We start from the raw sequence: 23,802 nt of genomic DNA on the forward strand, positions 1-23,802 counted from the left end.
GACTTAAAAAGCTGCCTTTAATAGCAGTTAGTGAAATAACTGTATTTGCTCTATCTAAGCCATCTTCTCTATGCTAGGCAGACACTACATCTTTTCCAAGTTTGCTTAAAAGGACTTAGTTTAAAAATCTAAAATACGTTTTTTTCTATCTGTCTAAGTGTTATGAAAATGAAAATAAGCACATGTACACCAATGTGCTGTGAAGAGAGAGCTTGTCTTTGAATACAGGCAAGGCCGGGACAGTGCATTTTGACTGAATAATCAACTGTGGTACATAACCATCTTTCTTTGCAAGTCCTTCTTTGAAGTTTTATTCTTTCACTTAGGTTTTTTATAAATTTTTTGTATAACTTGAGTGAATTGAAAGTGAATTTTAGGGAGAAATTTTAAAAAATCTAAAGCTTTGTAGGTCAAAATATCACTGATGAGCAAGCTAAAGGCTGCAATGTGTCTCTTTCTATAATCATCATATATCATCTATCACTGTATGTTATCTTCTATTAACAAAGATACTTATGAGCGCAGCGATTCAATCTACAGGACAAGTTCAGTAAAGTATATATTTTGCCCAGTAGGACTAAACTTAATCAGTGAATATAAGGATAATTACTGGACCAAATATTCTCTGGCATACTATGTATCTTGAGGTTGAAACATTCTCTGTTTAGTAATGTTAAGGGAAAAAGAATTGTGAAGCACGATAAGTAAGCACAAATAGCTTAAAAAGATATGAAGATTAGAAAAAATAAGTAACAGATTAATAACAGTGGGGAAAAAAGAAATAGTGGTTTGTATTTTGGTTTGAATCTTTACTTCCCTGCTCCTGAGGCAATTGTTTACACTGTGAAGGAGAGCTGAGTCAGAGGTTTGTACTGATGAGTGTGTCGATACGATTTCACATTCACTTTGCAGAAGTTTCAGCTAATAGAGAATGGCATTTCCTGTTGGAGTAATCAGAGGAATGGCAGAGTGCAGGATTTACACAGCTGCCTAATGAATATTCCAAAACATTTTGAGTTACTTTAAAATGTGGCTAGGACATTCCCTGTTTGGTTTATGCAGTTGGGAGGAAATAAATGCAACTGCCTATAAAGCAGGCCAACTGATATGAAGTTACATTTATAAATTATTATTACAGTGTGTTACTCTATCAGAGCCTTTGCATAAAGAGATTGACTAACTATTATTTACTTGAAGGTTGCTCTCCTCTCTGTCCTATCTCTTAGTTTTATACTCTAAAACTCTCTCCATTTTATCCTTCCATCTCCTGAAATACTTCAGTTTCTTCTGTTGCTAAGTCTAGAATTTGGAACACAATTCTACCAGGGAACTGCCAAGCTGTTGCCAGTTTGTATGACTTCATGACAACTCAGTAATTAAAGGCAATTACAGGACCTGTATGAGGACAGCACGTTGATATATGATAAGGGGAGTGTGATCAACCCAGTCTTCTCTGCTGATTTGAGAGGAAAAAAGAGTCACTGGATAGATTTGGTGAGGAAGGGCAGGAGTGACACTGAGGATGCAGGCTGGTACTGGAAGTGACAGGTCAGTGTCAGCCTGATTCTGAGGAAGAGTGGAAAAAATAACTGCTAACATCCTGGCTAATGTGGAAGGAAGGTTCTTCAGAGCTTGCCAGTGTAGCAGGGTTTGTGTAAATGGATGTGTGCAAAAGGAAAAGAAATATATAAAGCTGGGCAGAGAGAAGAGGTGGAGAATAATGGGGTGATTTTGCAGCTGTCATAACAAAAGATAGGCTGGGTAAGGCTAAGAAAACAAAGTAATGGGTGATGCCTGACTTTTTTTTTTTTTGGTAGTGTCTGTATGACTTGGTTCATTGTGTACTAAGTGTAAAATGAACATATACTTCATGGAGACCCTTCCTTAATTCAGGTTAAGGAATTCTGGCCTAAAATGCTGCTCCAAGTATGAAAACAAGTAAATTACTATATGAAATAAAGCTTATTTTAGCTTTTTTCCTTCAATGGGCAAGCATTTAAAGATAAGTATTTAAATGTATATATTTTAAAATTAATTGTTCTAGCATTCGTAATTACAGGAACAAAAGTTAAAATTATGTACAAGTTTGATTTACACAAAATAAATCACCAGTAGGACTATTCAGCTGCATTTGAATATTAACACATGAAAATAGTATTTATCTTTAACTATATTCTTCTTTGTCTCCTTTTGCTTTCAAAATGTAATCTCAGAGAAGTTGCAGAAGTAATAATTAAACATTTTTTTTTTAACATGTCAATGTAAATCTAGTAGGTTTCACGTGTGAGATGTGATTATGGAAGCTGATAATTGTGTAGTAGGGGAAACAGGTGCTGAACGTCTTGGATTTGTTGCTTTGCGGGATATGCGTGTGCTACAGAGTTTTCCCTGTATACAGATACTATAGACTGAAGGAGTATTCTTTCTTTTTGTCTGTTTGGCTCTAGAATATATGCAGCTGAAACAAACATGGCTTTCATAGTAATGTCTAGGGACAAATTTGTAGTGTTCTGAGGGTGTGCTTGTTTTTTTCCCCCTCAGTGCTCCTGAGGACTGAATTTGGTTGTATGCAGTGTTGCAACTGTCTAGGGCTTTGTAATTTCTTTTGCTGATCAGTCAAAGCATTAGGTGTTCAGATTCTTTCAGGTGATGGACAGCCTTAGATAATACCTGACTTTCAGGGGTGAAGTTTCTGAGCTGTTTAGTAGCCACTGATGAAATACATGGCTTCAAATTTGCCTTTGGTGATCCAAGAAAAATGAAAAATGTAATAAATGTCCCCATACTATAGCTTTTTGGGGGTGTTGGTTCCTGTGGTAAGTTTATTAGGATTAATACATGAAGAAAGTATTAATATATTGAGAGAACTTGTGCTTTTATAAACACATGGATATTGATTTTGATGTGTTGATGTCTAATGTCAGTGTAGAATATCCCTCAATAATGTGTCTGGCAGAGGTAATCTGGGGCCTTTGAGGGACCCATGCCTTTTGGTACAGCATTTTCTGGGTTGTGAGCACTCATTGCTGTACTGGAAGATTTCACTTTCTTTCCTTTGATGTGGGTTGCTAGCGTGCTTGCTAGCTGCAGGAGAGTGGAAGAATGTCTCAAAAGGTGAAGCCATGCTGCCTTTAACTCTGCCTAGATTCAGTCATCCCAAATCTTTTCTGTATGGTAGCAGCCTATTGAGTCCTTCATGTATCTAAACTTAAACAAAATATATTTGTATGGGACAGGCTAGAAGCATTGGTGGCTTACTCATCACCACAATTGGAGAACATCCTCTCTGTCATGGGGTTGGGACAAGTTAAGATGTGCTGTAGTTTCACATCCTGGTGAGGTTTTATGAGTAATGGACAGAATTCATAGCTTTCTTCCTTCTTACCCAAGAGGTGGGTACTTGTGTTCATCCTTTTCCGTTAGATTTCAGTTTGAGTCAGAGGGTGTGCACAGAAATATTTGCTGTAATCTTTTTTTTTTTTAGAGACAAAGTGGGATGTACAAGTTCCTGTTCAGTATATTCTATGAGCTATTTTTGAGTATTTTTCCAGCTGAACTCTATTACAACTAGAGGGTTGTTATTTTGTGTGTGTATGTGAAATGTAACTGTGCGTATTTATGGTCGTGCTGCTGACAGCTCTTCTACTGTCTGCATAGCCGAGCTGTTGATCCATTCAGCTTTCAAGGTGTAATGATTGGCTCTAAAGGTATGGAAGAGCAATGCTGGATACAGGGCTTTATGCTGTCGAAATCAACATGATCACCAGATAAAAAATAAATACACAGAAAATCTTCCCTTCTTATAAGGCCCACTAATTTTCCTTTCTCAGAGTGATATGATAATTTGCAGCATAAAGTATTTTTGTACTGTTAGGCCTTTATTTTTCTTTGTAGGTGAGTAATGGTAAATATATAGGCATGAACTTAGTTCATTTAATAGTAATTGAATATTTCTTTCTGAAAGTCACAGATCTGAGAATTTTTGTAAACAGCATTTAATTTTAAGTACTTGCTGGGCTGGCCAACTTATAAAGAAACTGGAAGCTTTTAAGAGAAAGCTGCACCATTTTGGACTAGTAAAGATCTGTTGAGATGTACACATGCATAAATGGAAGTTTATGCAAGCTTATGGAAGCTAATCTAAGATGTGAATGATTGACAGAGGAGGGAGAAGAAATGATACTAAGAAATTATACAAATATCATTGTTTCACACCAAAGGATGTAAGTTGGACTGCAACCAAAGCTGTGTGATGTAACTTTATTTTCTGGGGTCTTCTATTTGGTGCACACCATGGACATAAGTCTTCATCATTGACAGCAGCACTGAATGTGCTGTGTGTTTAGATGCATGTTGCAATGAATAAAGTTGCAGGAAGAACTCTGATGCTTGTAACCTGAAGTACTGTGGCACATGGGGATATCAGATTTAATGTATAGTGTTACATTTGAGATAAAAGAGAATAATAGTATCATAGATAAACAAAAGCAATTAAAAAAAAAAACAACAACACAAAACATTTTAAAAAGTAGCAAATTACCGTGTGTTCAAAATCTTTGTGAAAGGCATTTGGAAAAACATAGGGCAAGGAGGAAACTTGTGATGGGGAAGTGAGGAGGAAGTAAAATCTACCAATAATTTTGAGTCCTAAAAATCTTCTGTGTACGTATTATATTCTGTAGTTTTTGACACTTTTTATTTTCAGTTCATTGGGCAAAAAACAAGAGCTGCTCTGAAAGTAATGTTTCTTATTTTATTGTGTTGGCCCACAACATCAAAGGTAGATGTTAGTTGTATGGCAGTAGACACTGAATCTTCCTGCCAGTATTCTATTCCATTCTGTTGCTTCGTGACAGATGGCAGCAGAGGGACAGTCTGACACAATGGCATCTGACATGGAAGTGCATATGAAGCAAAGATGTGGAATTGAATTCTTCCATGAGGAGAAAATGGCATTCATTGACATTAATTGATGCCTGCTGAATGTTTGTGGAGACCAAACAGTGGATGTGAGCATAGTAAGGCAGTGGATGGTGTGTTTCAGCAGTGGTGACGGTGGGTCAGATCCACTACAAGCGCAACATACAGGCTCTTTTTCATTGCTGTTGAAAATGCATACCTAGTAGTGGGGACTATTGAAAAATGGTGTTTTGTAGGTGAGAATTTTCTCTATCAAATAGTGTTACTGTGCTCTCGTATGTGTTGTGTTTTCCATGGAAATAAATAGGAGACATTACTTCTGGAGCAACTTGCAAATGAGCAGTCAGGAACTAGGGAACGGGGAAAACCATCCTCTGTGCTAACAGCGATGTTAGTTATAAACAGCATAATTATTGTTATATGCATGTCCATACAGACTAATATGCCATGGCTGGCAGCGTGTTCTGAATCTGAACATTTTTCAGGTACCTGTACATATCCTGTATTTCTGTATCTTCAGAGTTATCCCTGATCTTAATCTTCAGGAATTTTTTTTTTTATTCTTAAGGAAGTAGTAATTCCTGGGCTCTAGCTTAAAGTTCCTTTATATTGTTTTATGATAGGTATTCCCTTGTAGACAAAAAAGAAATGATCTGTGCTTGGGATAAATCTATGGCTAGCAAGCATGAAATGTGTGCTGCTGGATTTCTGGTTAGCATCTTGAACTTTGTAATGTTTTAGCTAAGATATTCTCTTTCTGGTGCTGGAATGATGTGCAACAGGCTGGGCTGTCTGGAAGAGGTTTCATGGTGCTGTTGCTCTTTTGAAGAGCTCCTTTAGCTAGTTGTCTGCAGTTACCTGGCCATATGGGAAATGAGATGGAATACCAAGGTATTAGCTCCCACAAATAGAACAAATCAAAATTAAGAAACAATGGTGTCCTGGGAAAGCTTGTCGAACAGCTCTGCCTTCGGAGCTCAACTGCTTAAGATGTGGACGATTAGAGAGCACTGTTTATTCATGTAACTAGCAGAAGTCACAGTGTAGTCATCTGGCAAACTTCTTGAATCGAAGTGACTAGCTGTGCATTAATGAATCACCAACGCTCTACCAGGGGACCACGGTGATGGGGAAGAAAGTGCATTGGAAGTGAGTCACAAGAGCTCCACCAACAAATGCTTTCTGGCTGGAAAGTATGTATATAGTGGTGAATCATCAAAAGCTCCACCAAAATCTGTGTCTGCCTGTTGGTATTTGTGGAATAAGTATTGGCAATGAAGACTTCAGCCAGTATAAATAAATGTGTTTCTGTAGAAGACGGTGTAAGGTTCTGGGCCAGTGTGTTGAACCCGCTGGTATTATTCTGTTCAGCTACAAGAAAATATACTTGTAAGAAGTATAGGGTTTAGTTCTTTAATTTTTATGACCTCTTTTGAAGAGGAGCACTTTGTTTTAAATACTTGCCAGGTTCTTGCCTCCAAAAGACTTTTCTGACAGGTGTATGTCATTTGACAGTGTGTACAGTAACTTGAGATCTATGGTATGTAAGGTGCTGTAGAAATGTAAAAGGATGGCTTACTGACCTTTTGAAAAATGAAAATATACAAGTTCTGTGTTTTATAGTAAATTTGGAGTAAATTGAAGGTGATGCTTAACCTTCTAGCTCTAAAAAAATTTGATTAATTTATTGCTTTAAATCATTTATATATACATAAAACATGATATAGATGTTCACACACATCTCTATCCATATCAATATCAGACTCTGGTACAAGATTTTATAAGTAATGATAGCATCAGTCAGATAAATGCATGCACCCACTTGCTCAGTTTTCCTCTCAACTTCATAGGGTAGCAGCATTGCTTACATAATTGCGTCTCTTCTCTCTTGTCCCATTATTACGATCAAAAAGGTCAGTATGGTGGAAAGGTGATGGAGGAGAATAACAGCAAAGGAACTAGCACGGGTGGAATGGCATTACAAAGGAAAGGTGCTCACCCATCTCTAAGTATCTAGGCTCACAAGAAAGACTCCACAAGGGAGGGTCTGCTAATCAGAGATCTTTCCCCATTGGTGGTCAGCCCTTAAATGGGGTCTAAGAGAGGTGCAGCCAGGCTCCACCTAGTCTGGTCACACAGCTGAATTACCATCACCTGTGCTCCCAGGGCTGGCCAGGTCCTTTCCCCGTGCTCAATCAGTGGTTCAAGCCGTGACTCAACAGTTACCATACACCCATTCATTTGGAATATTCTACTTTTACAAGGGCTTGATTTGTAAGGAAAGAACACCCTGTTTCTGCTGTCTTTCTTCACAGTAGTTTCCTAAGAATTTGCAGACATATCTGTAATGACATTCATTTGATACACTTCTAGAGGAGTACTCAGAATAATATACTGGACTTGCTTGTTAATGACAAGAAATACTGACTCTCTTCTATTTACTAGGGAGCTTTCCAATACTTTGTTAAATGGTATGCTGACCTAAGTTAGTGCCTTTAAGTAAAAGAACTTGATAGTTTTGAAATTTTGTGTCAGGATGGAAAGTCTTGAATGTGATAAACAACAAGTATGCCTTGTAATAAATTATGATTACATGATTAGAAAATATTACACAAAAATATGCATACTGTATAATATTTGTCACGAAGAGAAACAGAAATTGTCCTTAAAATAAGGAATTTTTTAACAAATCTTTTTCAGCAAGAAATTCTTATAAAGCTTTGCTTACTTGCCAGTGTATTATTTTACTACTTAAAAGGGGAAAAAACAAACAAGAAAAGAAACTGCTACAATTTCTGGGGTAGATTGCAAGGACCAAGATGAAGCTCCTTTCAAAAGCAATGTGTTTATTATTGAAGAAGAAATTCTCATGATCTTGGGGAGCATTTTTTGGAGTGTAGTAGAGTAGGCCAGGATTTTAGGAATATTCAGGAAGGAAGGATGTAGGTCTTCTTTGGATTATGAAGTAGGGCACTCCAATATATATTTTAAGACAAGCAGCTCTGGCAGTGAAGAGTTTGTGCTGTTACACACAAAGATTTTGGATAATCTTAGTTATTCTTAAAGATGACATTTGGGCAGTTGGTGCATATGTCCTGCCCTGTTCAAAGGGAATCACAGAATCACAGAATGGCCAGGGTTGGAAAGGACCTCAAGGATCATAAATCTCCAGTCTCCCTGCCACATGCAGAGCTGCCAACCTCTACATTTAGTACTAGACCAGGCTGCCCAGGGCCCCATCCAATCTGGCCTTGAACACCTCCAGGGATGGGGCATCCACAACCTCTCTGGGCAGCCTGTTCCAGCACCTCACCACTCTCATAGTAAAGAACTTCCCCCTGGCATCCAAACTAAATCTTTCCTCCTTCAACTTAAAACCATTTCCCCTTGTCCTGCTGTTATCTACCCTTTCAAAGAGTTGATATAAAGAGTTGAAGATCTGTGTTAGGATCTTTTGGCTTTAGCTTTTTTGTGAAGTCTGTCATGTGTGCAGGCTGTTGTATTTTTAGCTGTGGGGAACTGGGAAGATACATTCATTAAGTATGCTGCATCTTAGCCAGACATATGGCATATGTTCTAATAAAAGTAAACTCAATACCTAGATGACAGTAGTGATGATTCTTTTGTATAGCTGCATCTTGCCAAGTAGTACATTGCATCTCTTGAGTGGAAACCCCCTTCATCTTAGAAGTAACCTGTTGTCAGGTAATGCTTCCAGCTCTTTCAGCACCTATGATCTTGTTTAAGCTGCTTCTGGTTAGAGACACAGTCAAAGTTATTAGGAGAGAGTTTCTGTCTTTTCTCATGTCTGGCAAGTTATGTTTTAGAACACATTGACCTGCTCTCCCTGCCACAGTAACAGTTAGTGGCAATATGAGACAAGGGAGACTAACAGTGTACCCTACTGTATCTTTCCTTAAAATGAATTTGCAAATGGGGAACTTTTTTTTATATACCTGTTTTTAATAATTGAGTAGGTACTGTTAAATAAGTGTTTTTATGTGAAGGTAATTATATGAGCTAGCATATATTATAGTGCACACCTATGTATGTACTCACTGTATATATGTGTGGTTACACATACACACTGACTTTATACCTATACATGTATATGGGCATGTTATATGTTTTATTTCCAATAAGACAAAGTATCTGAGCTGTTCCTTTTTTATACAGGTAAGAGCCAATTCTATTAAGTTTCCTCATTTTCATCTGAAATGTTTAGACATGGTGTCACAAAACCACATCTTTTGTTGTTTTTTTTTTTGTTTTTTTGGGAGAGGGGGTAAGAAGAGAGATGGCTCATTAAGGTCAAGAATATTTTTTTAAAGTGTAGTTGTACAGAATAAATATAATAGCAACTTAAAAAAACAAACTCACAAGTGAAGTCACAAATGCCTCTTTCCCTTTGATCCTTCTTTTTGATGATCACAGCTCAATTTTTTTTTGAAATTTTAATGTTCTTTGTTTAAAATACCCGCTGTTTTTTCAAGTCTGATGTTGATTTGAATTTTATCTCAGTCCAGCAGCATTCTGTTTTGTCCTTCTAACTCTGATAGTTTAAATTCACTTTTATTCAAAGTGCAACCTGACTAATTATATCCCCTAAATCCTACTTTAGGATGCTAAAAATAGGTTTGCCACTAGTGCAAATGCCATCCCTGTCTTTTCACATTACTAATTTTGTTCTTGAGGGTACTGTGCAGCCTGGGACACAGAAGCTTCTCCCAAGTCCTCATTATTTGTAATTTTCCTCCTAAAGACTGAGAATTGGTGATTCTAAACCTGACCAAAAGTTTAGAGGGGGAGGGGGAGGAAAAAACCCTTATAAAACAAGCTACTTAAATGATTTAGCATGTCCTCACTGGACAAGCTGAACTAGTAAGGAGTAGTTGCTGTAATTTCACTGCATTTAAGACAGTTTAAGAAACTGCGTATCAGATGAGACTGGTTGCCTTTGAATGCTATGAGAAAGTTGGATACAAACAAAAGAGCCCTTTTGTTTCATTTTGGATGCTGTTTCTCCTGGTGTATCATGGCATCGGAGTGTAAATTATTAATCAAAGTACAATTACTTGGAAGACTTCTATTCATCCCTAGAATACAACAGTATTCAATAGAACTACCTTAAGAAAGTCTTTGGAGATATTCAGGTGTATGGAAACGGTTAAATCATGGCCTCAACCAGTGATTGAGCACCTGGTGAAGGGGTGTAGCCAGCCCTTGGAGAACAGGTGGAAGCAATTTACCTGTGGGAGGGGAAGGGTTGGACCGAGGGTTCATCCCTCTCTAGCCTCATTTAAGGAGTGGCAGTAGCAAGGAAAGAATCTCTACTTGGAGATTGCCTCCTTTGGAGTGTTCAGTGAGCCCTGATCATTGGAAAGGGGTAAGCAATTCCTTCTTTGTTACTGGATTGTGACTGCTGCCTTTTTTGGGGGATCTGAAACTGGCTTAATATCTGCTGCCTCCAATCCTTATGAGTTTTCTCCATTGGTCCCACTCTTATTAGCACAGCTCATATTTCAACATGGGATATAATGAAAGCAGTGAAAAGGAATGAAGAAATAATTCAGAATCAGTGTACTACCTACCATCCCAACAGAAATCATAGAATAAAGTATGTATCAACACTGGCATTGCAACGGTCCTATGCGTGTGTCCTTTAAAAAATTAAAAGAATTAATAGGTCTAAAATGCTGGCTGGATTACATGCACTTAACACAATATAAACAGGATGATGCAATTGTCCATAGCTCGTGTGGCAGGAGTATGCCTTGTAGACTCAAAACATTGTAAAGTATCAAACAGACAATTTGTAGTTGTGGGATTGTATCCTGAGAATGCTTTATAAACAAACAAACAAAAAAAAACAGGTACGAATGTGATTTAACTCTGGAACGTGTACCTATTAAATGAGATTTAATCAGATCGACATTAATAATTTAAAATTAATTTTAAAAAGTTATGTTTTTAGGGAAAATGAAATGTTGTTTGCGTAATGGCTGTACTGTTAGGAGTCTTGGTATTGGATTATTGCATGATTGTAGCACTGATAGCTGCCATTCTTTGAAGTGATGAGTCTAAAACATGGTTAATTTCTTGTTTAAATCTATGAATTGGGCTCTGTTAATATTACCTAGCTGACTTTCTGCAAGTTATCTTGAAGGGGACTGTGGGAATATTGATAGCTGTTTCTCCAAACCACCAGGGTGCATCTTAATTTCTCTGGCTAACATTTCATGTGTTTAAGTCTCTTGGGTTTTTTCACTCTGATCAGCAGAGGATCAGGTCTTAGTTATTTCTGAAGTAAAACACCTGAGCAGCTAACTTGAGAGGCATACAGAAATCTTCTGAATTGTCACTGGAAGTTATTTGTATAATATTTTACTCTCCCAGGAATAGGACAGATGCTGTCCTTAATTGGTCTTTTCCACGTGACTTTTGATAGCAGACATAGTTGACTATAAATCTGGCCTACGTTGTGCATTTGTATTTGTTAGAAGAGCAGCATTTTTACAGTACGTCAAGCTTCTTCTGTTTTGTTGTGTTCTGAGAGTTAGTCTCCATCATAGAAACTAGTGTTTGCTCTAAGCTCAGTTCCCTGAAATAGCTGTCTGTCAATCAAAATCTGCTTTGGCAGCTTTTGCACTTTTCTGATCAGGCAGGCACCACTGAGGATTTCAGTCAGTATTGTCTGTCCTATATATAATGTACGGAAGTACAGCAACACTCAGATATTCTCAAATTATATTTTTAGAAGTGTATCTCATTAATAAATATTTAGTAAGCGTTAGCATACTGTTTAGTCTTGAAATCAGCTAATATGTTGTAATAGCAGGAGTGCTGGATAAATAACGAAGGCAGTTTTATTAAAAAAAAAATCTAGCCAGCCTTAGCATAACGCAAGCAGAGCAGCCCTGCCAACCTTCTCATGAGCTGACAACCACCAGCAGCCTCTAGCACAAGTACACTTAAATGCTAATGTCTGAATATCAGCAGACTATTAATGAAGTCAGAAATGCCGTTCTTGAGAAGATTGCTTCCAGGGGCCTATTCTTTGTACCTCTTGAATCATTACTACTTGAACTGAAAGGTAAGATTATGGAGAAATGGGAAGGCTGATTGGAACAGAGAAAGAAATTTGGACAACTAAATGTGCTGCTATTAAGAAAATATATTTAAATGTATACCTATTGTTTCATAGTATTTAACATAAAATAAAAATATATAAATATTTGCATGAAATCAAGTAATAGCAGTGTTTTGATGGGAGTTACTGAATGGTGGTCTAATCAATGCACAATACCTTAATGTTATGTAACTATCTGCCCTCAGGGACTTGCAGACTAATTGTAATAGTCAGACGAAGCATAGACAAAAAGCTGTAACGTGGAGAGAGGAATTGCAGGCAAGTGATGCATTACTGCCACATTCAGTTTTGAAGTGGATTTATTTTGGAGAGAATAAATTAAGGGGCAAGGAAAAAGATAAAATTGAAAGGAAAACATCTGAGACTATGTTTAAGAAGACTCCTGGCATTCTGATGCTGGGATTCCAGTCTTTTGGTTTCCTTCTCAGGGATGGATGGGGATAGACATTGGACAGGGCTCTCTGGCATGCACTGGGGATGTGGAGAGGCTGGCACTGCTACTGCTGGCAACAAAAGGAAGGTTTAATCAGTAGCTAGTTCTTCTTGGCTGGTCTCAACAGTAGCTGTACTTGGACTTCTTTGTACAACAGTGGACAGCAACAGTAGGTGGATTTTTAAGGGATCAGGTGCAGGTAGAGCAGTTAGGACCGTCTGTCTTCTCCCACGTTTACTGTCCAGCAGTTTCTTTACTCTGTCCATGTCTAGAATTGTCTCTTGTGGAGGAGGTTTCAGTCCAAATAAGGTTACATTACCAGAAGCTCATAGACAGTGAAAGGTTGAACTCTTTTCCGAAAGAGCATATATATTCCTCTTTAAGAAGCCACAGATCAATAATCAATTTTTGCCAGGATTTCTCATTTTTAGAGTGTTTAGTATGGGTGATGTGTAGTTGCTGCTGCTGGCATTTGAGTATCGAGTACTGGTGGTTGTGACTGACTAAAATGATATCAACATTTAAGAAGTATTTAAAAAAAAAAAAGGCTAAGAACAAGACTTAGATGAATTTCTTGAAGTCAAAATAGAAAGGTTTTTAAAAAGCAGTTTGATATATAAGTAACTGTTTCTCCCTCTGGTGCCACTTTCAGACCATTTTGGGAATTGTACTTTTATGGCAAGCTGGGAAGTTTTGTTCTGGCAAAGTTTTATATATATATAATAAAAGAATATCTAGACGTGCTGAGTGAAAAGCAGTAATTTATTTTCTGCCATTTCAAGGTCTACTCTGTTATGCTGAGCATGACATAGTGAATCTGAGCTGAGAATGCAGTGACTGTACCTTCTCTCACTTGAATTTGTAAGAGATTATATTGCCTTTTTTGTTCCTAGTTTGCCATCTATATCATATTCTTACCTATTGAGAAAGCATCCTTGACTAACAAGGTGAGTGCTCACACTGTACAGCAAACTCATGGCAGTTTGATACTTTCTTATGCACATCATCCCTAATCTTTGGTGTCCTTACACAGGTTGCCTCAAACAGAAGTATTATCAATCTGGCGGGAGACCAGCTGAAGCTATAAAATGTATCATCAGATACTTACATAATACTGCCACTACAATAGCTAAGGTTTTTTTATTGTTATCTGACATCGCTCCTTGCATGGCATATAGATAAGCTTTATCTGCAGCATGTGAAATTAAAAGTAACAAAAAGTAGCTTATCAATTAATGTTCTGCAAAGGCAGAAATAAAAACTGTGTAAATATTGGCTGTGTTTCAGTATCCTGTTCTAAAAACATGTAGTGTAAACCTGCACAGGGAAAGTGAGCGGGGTTTGTATGCTTACTATAGGGTCTGGAGGAAGAAATATTGTTCTGGAGTGCCAGCTGCAGGGAACATCCCTCCCTGCTAGTGCTGTGCAGCATCCTGTTCGATCTGTACTTTCCTTCACTTGATGTAGATTTCGAACTTTATAATGATCAGAAACCCAGCTCTGCATTTTGAGAAATAATTCCATCTTGATTTCTTGTTTAAAATATTAATGTCTTCTCCTTCAGTAGTCTTCTAGTGAACATTCATATTCTCTAAAAGGAGTTTGCAGGCAGGATTTGGACTTATTTTTGATTCAACATCTGTGTATAAAATTAGTAGTTGGAGAACTGAGGAGTTTGTTTTAGCAGTGTCCTAGCCCCTTGTTTGGTTCACCTAATAGATTTTTGCATTGTTGGAGATGGTGTTTCCAAGAGCTGCTAGTAGCTGTCTGGGTCTCTGCAGTTTGTGCATTGCATTAGTACAGCAAGTGATGCCTCTGAACATGTGGATCTAATCCAATCTATGCCATTACATAATTGTGAAGTGACTGCTAGTAATTTTTATCCTGTGTAAATATGTGGGGTGCTTTGAAATATGGCAAGTCCTTCAATATCCTTAACACCTGCTGGAAGACTCTTCCAAAACAACACAACAGAAAAACAAACAAACAAAATAACCCACACAAAAGCAAAGACCTTAAACCTTTTTTTAAGACTAATGGAATTAATAACATGAAAAATGAGCCAAACTTATGGACCTGATCTTTCTTTAAATGGAAGTTACAGGTGGAAGTAGAAGACAAATAACCTTGGGCCTGACCTAGTTACTTTACCTTATAGAAGATGAGTAACTGCCTTTTTTTGTCTCTTGGGAATGAAATGCGTTTGGGGGGAAAGAAATAAAATCCATCACAATTTCTAGTTATTTTGTAAATTTGTCATTCTTGAGCATTTTCCTCATTGTTTGGAAGTAAGTCTAAGTGTAGATATGTCTTTTTCAATTTGACTTTGCTTTTTTGTGTTAGGAGTTAAAATGAGTCAATTTACTCCTTGGGATTTCATCATGCCAAACCACTTCTATTTATACTTGAACACCACCTTTAGAAATTCAGTAGGGCGTATTTAGGAAATGCCTGCTGCTTTGGCAGCAGGGTGGGAAGGAAAGGAGGAACTGAATTCTCTATTTCTGTAGACCCTGTGAAAATTACTTCTTGTTGGAGACCTGTGTGTTTTGGGTAATCAAACTGCGTGTCTCCACGGCAGTCAAAGGTGGGACAGGAACTTAAGGGGACAGGCTGCTGTTAACTTTAATCTAGGTAGATAGTTTGGGTGAAAACAATGGTGTAGTTATGGCAACACAAAGTTCTACTTAGCCTAGCCACTTTCAGGCAAGTTGTGAAGCTTGGGTTGTACTTCAAGAAGGTCGTAGTTTTCATGTCAAGATTCAGCAGAGCCTGTTTTAGGATAGCTAGAAGTAGATCCATGTGTGGGGCAACTGGACCTTTTCTAGCCAAAACCTGGAGAGAATGTAGGATTTCTCTGACAAAAGTAATAATGCTTATTTCTAGATGCATTTCTTTGAGATATATTTCAGAATGAATACTTCATTATTCAGGCTGAAATATTTGGCCTTATTGGAAAAGCCAAATTAAAAAAAAAAAAAAAATTAGAAACTGCAAGTAGTTTCTCAACTGTTGTTACTGTTACTTAACATATGAAGAGTTAATAGAACCAAGACCGTTCAAAATTAAATTAGACCAATTGGCTGCAGAAACGTAAGTATATTTGGTTATAGATTAGAGTCCCCTCCAACCAAAGCCATTCTATAAAAATCCTCTAATTTCAACACCCCTGCCATAGGCAGGGCTGTCAGCCACCAGATCAGGCTGCCCAAGGGCTTCATCCATCTTGGTCTTGAATGCCCCCAGGTATAGAGTACCCATAACTTCTCTGGGCAATCTCTTCCATTTTATCTATATTTTACAACTGTATTTTATAGATTGCTGGACTGGGTATTACAAGAAGATGGGTTGTGCTGTCTATCCTGGGATGGTCCGGGTCCCGTCAAACACACCCCAGCCCCAGGGAAAAGGGAAATGCTTCTCCTTTGGGAGCAGTGAGCTTGGTTGGTTAGGAAACCCTCTGGAGGGGAAAGGCAGAGAGATGGAGCTGGAGAAGTAAGAATTGGGGATGCTGTGGCAGGAAGGTCCATCAGGAGAAGTTGTGTTGAGAAGGTCTTTGTTGCTCACAAGAAGCAGACTTAGAGGTAATTATAAGGCACTTTACTGGATATGTGGAGGCTTGATTCAGTTTGAGAAATGAGCAGAGATTGGCTAGAAAATGAGGCAGCCTAGCAGGTTGTGTCTTTTTTACTGTTTGGGGCAGCAAATTTCACCTAGCCATTTTACAGGTTTACATTCTTCCAGCTAATTTCTTTTTCATTACCTTGATCTTCTTTTTGACTTAATTCTCTTTAACAACTTCCAGCAAGTTCACTTGCAGGCAACTAGATCCCAACTCAGAGTTGTCTCTGCTGTGAAATCCTGTTTAAAAACAGGGAAGAAAGTATATAAGATCATTAGTTGAAAGGCCACTTGTGATTTCTTAGGGAACTTGGGTTCCTTGAATGGTGTCACCAAATGCCTTTGCTGCGATTGAAGTGATTCTGGGTCTTGAGTTGTCTGCAGTTACAGTTTTAAACATGGAACACAAAGATGTGATAATTCCTGAATTACTCCTTTCTACTTTATATGCTAAGATGGGACTTCCCTAGCATGTGAATATTTTAATTTTATTGCATCTTCTAAGGAGATGCATACATAAACTGTTTTACTTTTCCAGCCCAGCTGGGAAAAGAACATCTCATTACTCATTCAATTAAATTAGTTTCTATAAATAAATCAAGAATAATTGTGTTTATATGGGACAAAATTTCCTCAAGGGAATGTTAACAGGCAAGTTACTTTAAAATGTATTTTAGAAATCAATGGTGGTTCTTTCAAGCTTCTCATTGATGTGAGTGTGGATGGCTGTAGTGGAACACTTTGTCAGATTTATAAAAAAAAAATGTTGCAATAAATCAAAGAAATACTACCGATCTAGTTCAGCAAATAAAAAGCAATGGTGGGCTTGATAAGCCACAGTATTGACCTTTGGAGGGGGTCCCTTGCACTGCTTAGGTGCTCTTAGTCCTTCTGTACCCTCTTTTTTTTTTTTTTCTTTGCTATTTTTATTCTTTCTCAGTCATTCTTACTCTTATTTGAGCTGTTGGCCTGTGGGATTTTCCTCCAGTAGACTCTTCTGCACAGTAAGTGAAACTGAACTCATCTGAAGCCAAGTGAGTTCAGATGGCTTATTCCACATAAGGGAAGCTTACTTTTAAAATGATTACCACAGAACTGAAAGGGTGTGTGTATATGTATACATACATATGCATATGTGTACTATATATAAACTGAAATCCTAATCTTTGTCCAGAATATGTTTAGGTTCTTTGACACTGATATTTAAGATTTTTACACTGAAGAGGAGCTGTGTGTTTGGAATTTATTTTACCCAATGTTACTATTGTTAAACATAGTAAAAATACAAGGCAAAAATTGAGTTAAACTGTTTGATAATTACCATTTTTTTGTTTTTTTTAGATAGAAAACATGGATTAGAATCAACTTCAGCTTTCAGATTGATTCACAAGGTTTGCATTGATGTTGGTGAGAGGCACATATATATATATATATATATATATATATTCACAAATCCAGAATTTGGCGCTCTGCTTGAGACTTTGGTAGAGCAACATTCACTGAAGGCTCTGAGGTAGATCATTTCTTATTTACTACAGATAAGTAAAATCAGAATTGCATTTCATTGATGCTTTGTTACCAAAATGCTTTAATCTGGCAGAGTGAAAATGATCTTCCAATTTAATAACTTAAATTAAAACTCAGAATATTTTGTAAAGATGGTAAGGTATGAGACATTTTTAAACTGCAGGAAGACAAAAGGGGAATAAAACGTTTGCCTGGACTTGCAATCCAATGTACACAGAGTTGCACTGGACTCTGTACCTATGTCACAGGTGTGGCTGCTTTCCTCTTGTAAAACCTGAGCTACTAGCAGCTGGCTGCTTTGCAGATGCCACTTGGAATAGGAAGCTTTTAAAATAAATAAGTTTCATACCTTTCTCATGGTGAGGAACACTTCTCACCATGTGAGCTATTTGGATCATTGGGCTGACCAGAATGGCAAAAGCCTTCTGGTGAAGTGTGTGGAACTGCCCTTGCGGGTCTTGGAAGCAGCACCTGGCCTGAAGGCAGCAAGCAGTGTCTGAGTCCTGCTGCTGTTCTCCGCTGCCAGCATGTGTTGGAACTGCAAGCTGGGCAGGGGCTATGCCCACCCTCAGGGAGATCATAAAATTGTCTGTGTGCATGAAGCATATGGTGAGAGGCTAAGGATTTCTTTTCCAACAAAATGTTATGTAGAAAGCCTTTTCCCTTTGCACTGAATTTCAGCATCTTTTTTTAGAAAAATAAATGGTAACAGAGAGAGCAGTAGGGGTTGAGCTGGGAAAGAAAATGTGTGTTTTGCTGTCACATCACAGAGTCTCTTTTAAAGTAAGTTGTTGATCACTGAATAAAATCTTCTGAACTGTGTTTCTCCTTGTGCCAGCCCCAGTTTAAAGAGATTTGTTCTCCCCTCTGGCAGGTATGCTTGTGCCAGATATATTTTGTGTAATCTTGAGAACCGGAGCAATATTTCATCATGTAATACTGGGGCCGTGTTATCCAAATAGATGCTGCATCATGTATAATTGCACTCCAGATAATATTACACTCCATGCTACCACTGCAGTAAAATTACATCATGATGTCACTGTGTAAATATAGAGAGTTTGGTATGATGGGTAAATCTGTAAAAGCAAATGACTGCTTCCAGCTCTTAGGCAGGTGATTGAGTTATTTTTCTACAAAGCACATTGTTGTCTTGCTAAAATATGAAATCATTTAATGCTGAATGACTTCAGTCTTCACTCAGTTTTCATTTAAGGAATTTCCCCCTTGCCCGTTTGCTGGATAGAACAATGCCCTAGAAATTAAAAATAGAAGTAGTGCCCCAAAGGCAGCGTTTCTCTGCCAGCAGTATGTATGACTGGTTTGGTGACAAGTGTTTCAGAATGATATGAGCATGAACCCAAGTGGAGAAACACAAATCCAATCTTTTCTCCTAATGTTAACATTATCCTTTCTTCCCTTTTGTTTTATTTTTTTATTTTGCTGTAGAGTTTCAGTAGTTTTAACTTTGTATCCTGTAGCAAGTGCATCTGTGGAGCTTCCTTCCCACAATCAGCACACCTAACCAGTCTGCTCCACAGTCACATGTCCTGCCATGAAATTATATTACAATTCAAGTTATCCCTTTTAGATATTATCTACAGTCCAGCTTTGAATGTCATCAAGGTATCTTGGAAATTGAGAAGAAAAGGGGGAGATCTCTAGTTCCCCTGGTTCCATCATGATTTTAATTGAAAATTTATTCATTCTATCACAGAATGAATTTGTGACTGCAAAAGGTGGCTTTCTTTTAAAACACTTCTCTTTGCCAAAGTATAATAAAAAAATCTGGTGTGTAATTTAGGTTAATTGAAAATGTCTTCGATTTTCCTTTTTATGATAAATGTTGATTTAGAAAAAAAGTTTTCAGTATTCCACATTCAATTGCACCCATACATAGAACCACTTAAATGGAAAAAAGCCCATAAAGTCATTGAATGTAACACTGTCATGTCCACTGCTGAACCATATCCCTAAGTATGCACATGCCTTTCAAGGCATTTTGAGGACACCTGACTTGATATGAATGGAGAAGAAATAACGTTGCACACCAGATGTATAATCTTTTCAGTGTCCCTCATTAGATTAGTGGCTGAATCCAAACCTTTCTAGGAAGTGACAGCTACTGAGAAGACATAATGCAAGGCAATGGTAGTAATGAATATCTTTGGTCTTCAGAGTACCAGATTTCAGGTCATGTCTTGTATTATTTTTTAATGCTTCAGCTAGGACTTTTACAGAAACAGACATGTTAGTCTAAACTTATTTACTTGATGACAATTTATTTCCAAAGTAAAGATTGGCGTAATGACAGATAAACTAAAATATAAGCTAACTGCTCAGGGGGAATTTGTAATGCTGAAGTGAATCTTTCCTTTTTCAAATGTAATACTTACTACAGCACAGATGCTTAACAAATGATTTAAATTCAAATGTAGTCTTAGTTTAGTCACTGCTGCTGAAATGACACATTTTGAAATTAAAAATTAAAACTGAAGACTTGAAAGACTGCTTCTCACCCTTCTCCATCTGTCCTTTTCTCATTTCAGTGTCAATTGAAGAGATCAGGTATCCATTACAATTCAGGCTATCAATGGCTAATGCATTGTGTATGCACAAAACACTTCCCTCTCTCAAAGAAATCTTGTATTGAAGAGATTTGCTTGTACGGGGAACTGTACATGAAACCATTCAATTCTTAGTCTCCTTACACTTTAATAATGTATCATTTCTTTCAAGTTAAATCTATAGCAAAGATAAATACCAAGCAATGACAAGAATCTGTCCTGGATGTTTTCTTTGTTAAAGTTTGTGATTTTCACCTTCCTAGAGGAGAAAAATTAGAATTCCTGAGAATTTAAAATAGCAGCATGGCAGCTTATGTTTAACAGCCAAATGATGTGATGAAAACAGAATAAATACAGAAAGAGAACTTGTTTACCTACAATGAAGTGTTATATACATAATAGTAGATAACGTGCCAGACAATATATTGCGTTCTGCTGTTCTTAGCTGTGAGCATGATCAATAATACCACGTTACTGCTTTTTCTGTTTTTCTCCTGACTTTCTCTAAAATGAAGTACTGTTTTTGCATACCTATTTGAAAATATTTGAATTCTGAGAACAGTGGAAAAGCTTTCAGTAGTTAATTTAGACCAAATACAGTAGCTTCAGTGGTATGAGGGTTCAAAAGTCAAACATGCTCAAGTGATACTTCATAATAAAATCTTTGAAGTTTACCTACAACTTGGTGTATCAGTTAAAAACAAAAGCCAGCAGAAAAACCCACAAAAACTTTCCTGTAAGTGTGCAGTTGTATACCAGGATCTGTGTGGGCATTGCATGTGTAATGAATGCCTGTAAAGCATTAAAGTTAAAAGCTTGCAACTAAATGAGCTCTTGTAGATTTAATAATTCTAAACTAAGCTTTACACAGGCAGTTGTGTGTGTTATTGCATTTCACAGGTAACCTATTCATGTTTAGTGGAATGCTGGACAACATACATCTCAATGCTTCTTTAAAATCTGAGTTTACCCTGTGTGAGAAATGTTGCACTGCAGGGGACTAAATGACAAACTGGAGATCCAGAAAGATGTGGGTTGTATTTTATTCATTTGAAATGTTTTCCTTCGGGCACAGCTGACTGAACCACAAAAGAGAAGGAAGGGCTCAGAAGAGCTGCTGAGATCTTGGCTTCAGCTATCTGGCAGAGAAGCTGTGCGTTCAACCCTGCTTTATGGATTATTGATTGGAGGGGAGATGAAGGGCAGCTCCTGTTCTCAAGCCAAGCGGGCTGCCTTACAGAGTGCAGCTTCACTTTCTTTCTTAATTAGTGTGGAATACATAATGCCTGTGGAAAAAAGGAGGGCTCATTAGCAGGTCAGAAAAAGTTAGGTTAGCTTTCATATTACTTGTCCCAGAGATAGCAAAAGAACGTGAAAATGTAACTAGATTTTTTTTCCTAATTTGCTTTGTCAGAAGCTTATGTTCATGAACTGCATGTGTAAACTATGTATAGAGATCTATATGCTTGTGCACGTTACATTTAGAATTATATAATGCATATAATACAAATATGCATTTTCTATAATGTAAAATCCTATAAATATACATAACAAATGGTATTTAGCACTATATAAGTTAACAGATATATTTTATTGTTAGAAAAGTTACTTGCAAATATTCAGTCAGCAGCCTCATCAGATTTAAAAATGGGGGATTTATTGCAGAAGTCTAAATTCATTTCAACAGAGGTAGTAGAAGAATTCAAATATCCTAAGCAGAACTGGTTATCATAAACCTGTTACCTGTTTGTAAGGTAACCAAACAAGAAAGACACTTGAAAAACAAAACAAAACAAAAAACAACCACACCAAAACAAAAAAAGAATGTATGAAAAATAAGTGACCTAATATTTTGAATTTGTAGCCACTTAGGCAATGCATCAACTAAATAGTTTTCATTAACAAAACATATAATCCCATCCCTCATTACGCCCTTTAAATGTCTTAGTCTCGTAATTATTGAACAAACGCCTGTTTGCTTATTTAGCATGTAATGCTTTACATGGATTTTTCTTTCTGTGGCAACATGTGGGCTTTCCAATCAGTCTACATTCAGTTTTCATACCTCGTTGGCAAGGAATCTGGGCATAAATGGAATCATAGGGCTCTACTGGCTTGTGTCTGTGCTGATGTATGGGCTGGTACCTGCTGGAGCTCACTGGGGTTGCCTTCCAGACCACCTTTGTTTTTCCCTTGCTGTTGTGCAAGGGATATGTTTTCATGGTTTTGCTAACCTTTAGCATGCTAAACAGGCCTGTTTGTTTACTGTCATTAAGATTTCAGAACCCAGCAGGTATCAGCTTCTACGAATTAGGGAAGTTTAATTAGTTGTGCTTCTGTAGGAAAGAAAGATTCTTGAGCATAGGAAATGACATAAATAGATTGCTGGCTGAAGTGCCAGTGTGCAAAACAAGAAGATGCAACAAAATACCTTGTATTTGCAGTGAGAAATATGTGAGAGCTTGATTAGTAGAGAATCTGTAGTAAAAAAAAAAAAGGGGGGGGGAAATTAAATATGAAAACTTTTTTGGATAAAACTGCAGCAAGAGAGGAAGAATGACATCAATATAAGAAATATAGTGTAGTCAGGATGAAAGATATTAAAACATACATGATTTCAAAATTTGCATTCAGTGTGGGAGTGCTGCAACCCTGCCTATGCAATGACTTCTAATCAAAGAAATCAAACAAACATCTTTCCTTTACTTGCTTCTAGTTATTTTAATTTATGAAAATTGTCAGAAAATATAGTGACTTTATATTGCAATATCTTTTTTTCAAACTGATTAGAAACAACTGGTGATGATTTGTCACCTGTAGGCTACCACTCTGGAGAAATCTGTGGAAAAGCTGACAGGGAGGTATATTTGGTGTTAGGTACAAGATTCTAAACTCTAGTGTAAACCTAATTTTAGTATAAAGTTAGGAATGATTTTCCTTAAATTTAAAAAACTACAGGAATGTACAAGTATGGTATGTGATAGCTGATCGTGTATGCTAGCCTTCCTCCCCTCGTAAACCAACAGAAAGTAGTCATAATTGTTGTTCTGTGCCAGTCTGAGTCACCAAGGTAGACTTGGATGGAGTTCACAGAATCACAGAATTGTAGGGGTTGGAAGGGACCTCTAGAGATCATCGAGGCCAACCCCCCTGCCAAAGCAGGTTCCCTACACCAGGTCGCACAGGTAGGCGTCCAGGCGAGACTTGAATATCTCCAGAGAAGGAGACTCCACAACCTCCCTGGGCAGCCTGTTCCAGTGCTCCGTCACCCTCACTGTGAAGAAGTTCTTACGCACATTCCTGCAAAACTTCCTGTGCTGCAGCTTATGTCCGTTTCCCCTCGTCCTGTCTCCACGTACCACTGAAAAGAGACTGGCCTCACCGCTATGGCTGCCACACCTCAGATATTTATAAACCTGGGTCAGGTCCCCTCTCAGTCTTCTTTTCTCAAGGCTAAACAGACCCAGTTCACTTAGCCTTTCTTCATAGGGGAGATGCTCCAGGCCCTTCACCATCTTTGTGGCCCTCCGCTGGACTCTTTCCAAGAGATCCCTGTCTTTTTTGTACTGGGGAGCCCAGAACTG

General features: G+C 37.6%; 1 protein-coding gene and 1 long non-coding RNA gene across 14 annotated transcripts in view; both read left to right on the plus strand.

Annotated features, from left to right (window-relative positions):
* Positions 1-23,802, plus strand: part of KCNMA1 (potassium calcium-activated channel subfamily M alpha 1) — a 445,366-nt gene that overhangs the window by 24,071 nt on the left and 397,493 nt on the right. The window lies entirely within an intron of this gene.
* On the plus strand, positions 10,147-15,487 carry LOC116216883. The gene is made up of 3 exons (XR_004160491.1): positions 10,147-10,306; positions 13,397-13,450; positions 13,537-15,487. It is a non-coding gene; the product is annotated as an uncharacterized LOC116216883 (long non-coding RNA).

This window comes from Meleagris gallopavo, chromosome 8 (genome assembly GCF_000146605.3).
Source record: "Meleagris gallopavo isolate NT-WF06-2002-E0010 breed Aviagen turkey brand Nicholas breeding stock chromosome 8, Turkey_5.1, whole genome shotgun sequence".
Taxonomy (NCBI): Eukaryota; Metazoa; Chordata; class Aves; order Galliformes; family Phasianidae; genus Meleagris; species Meleagris gallopavo.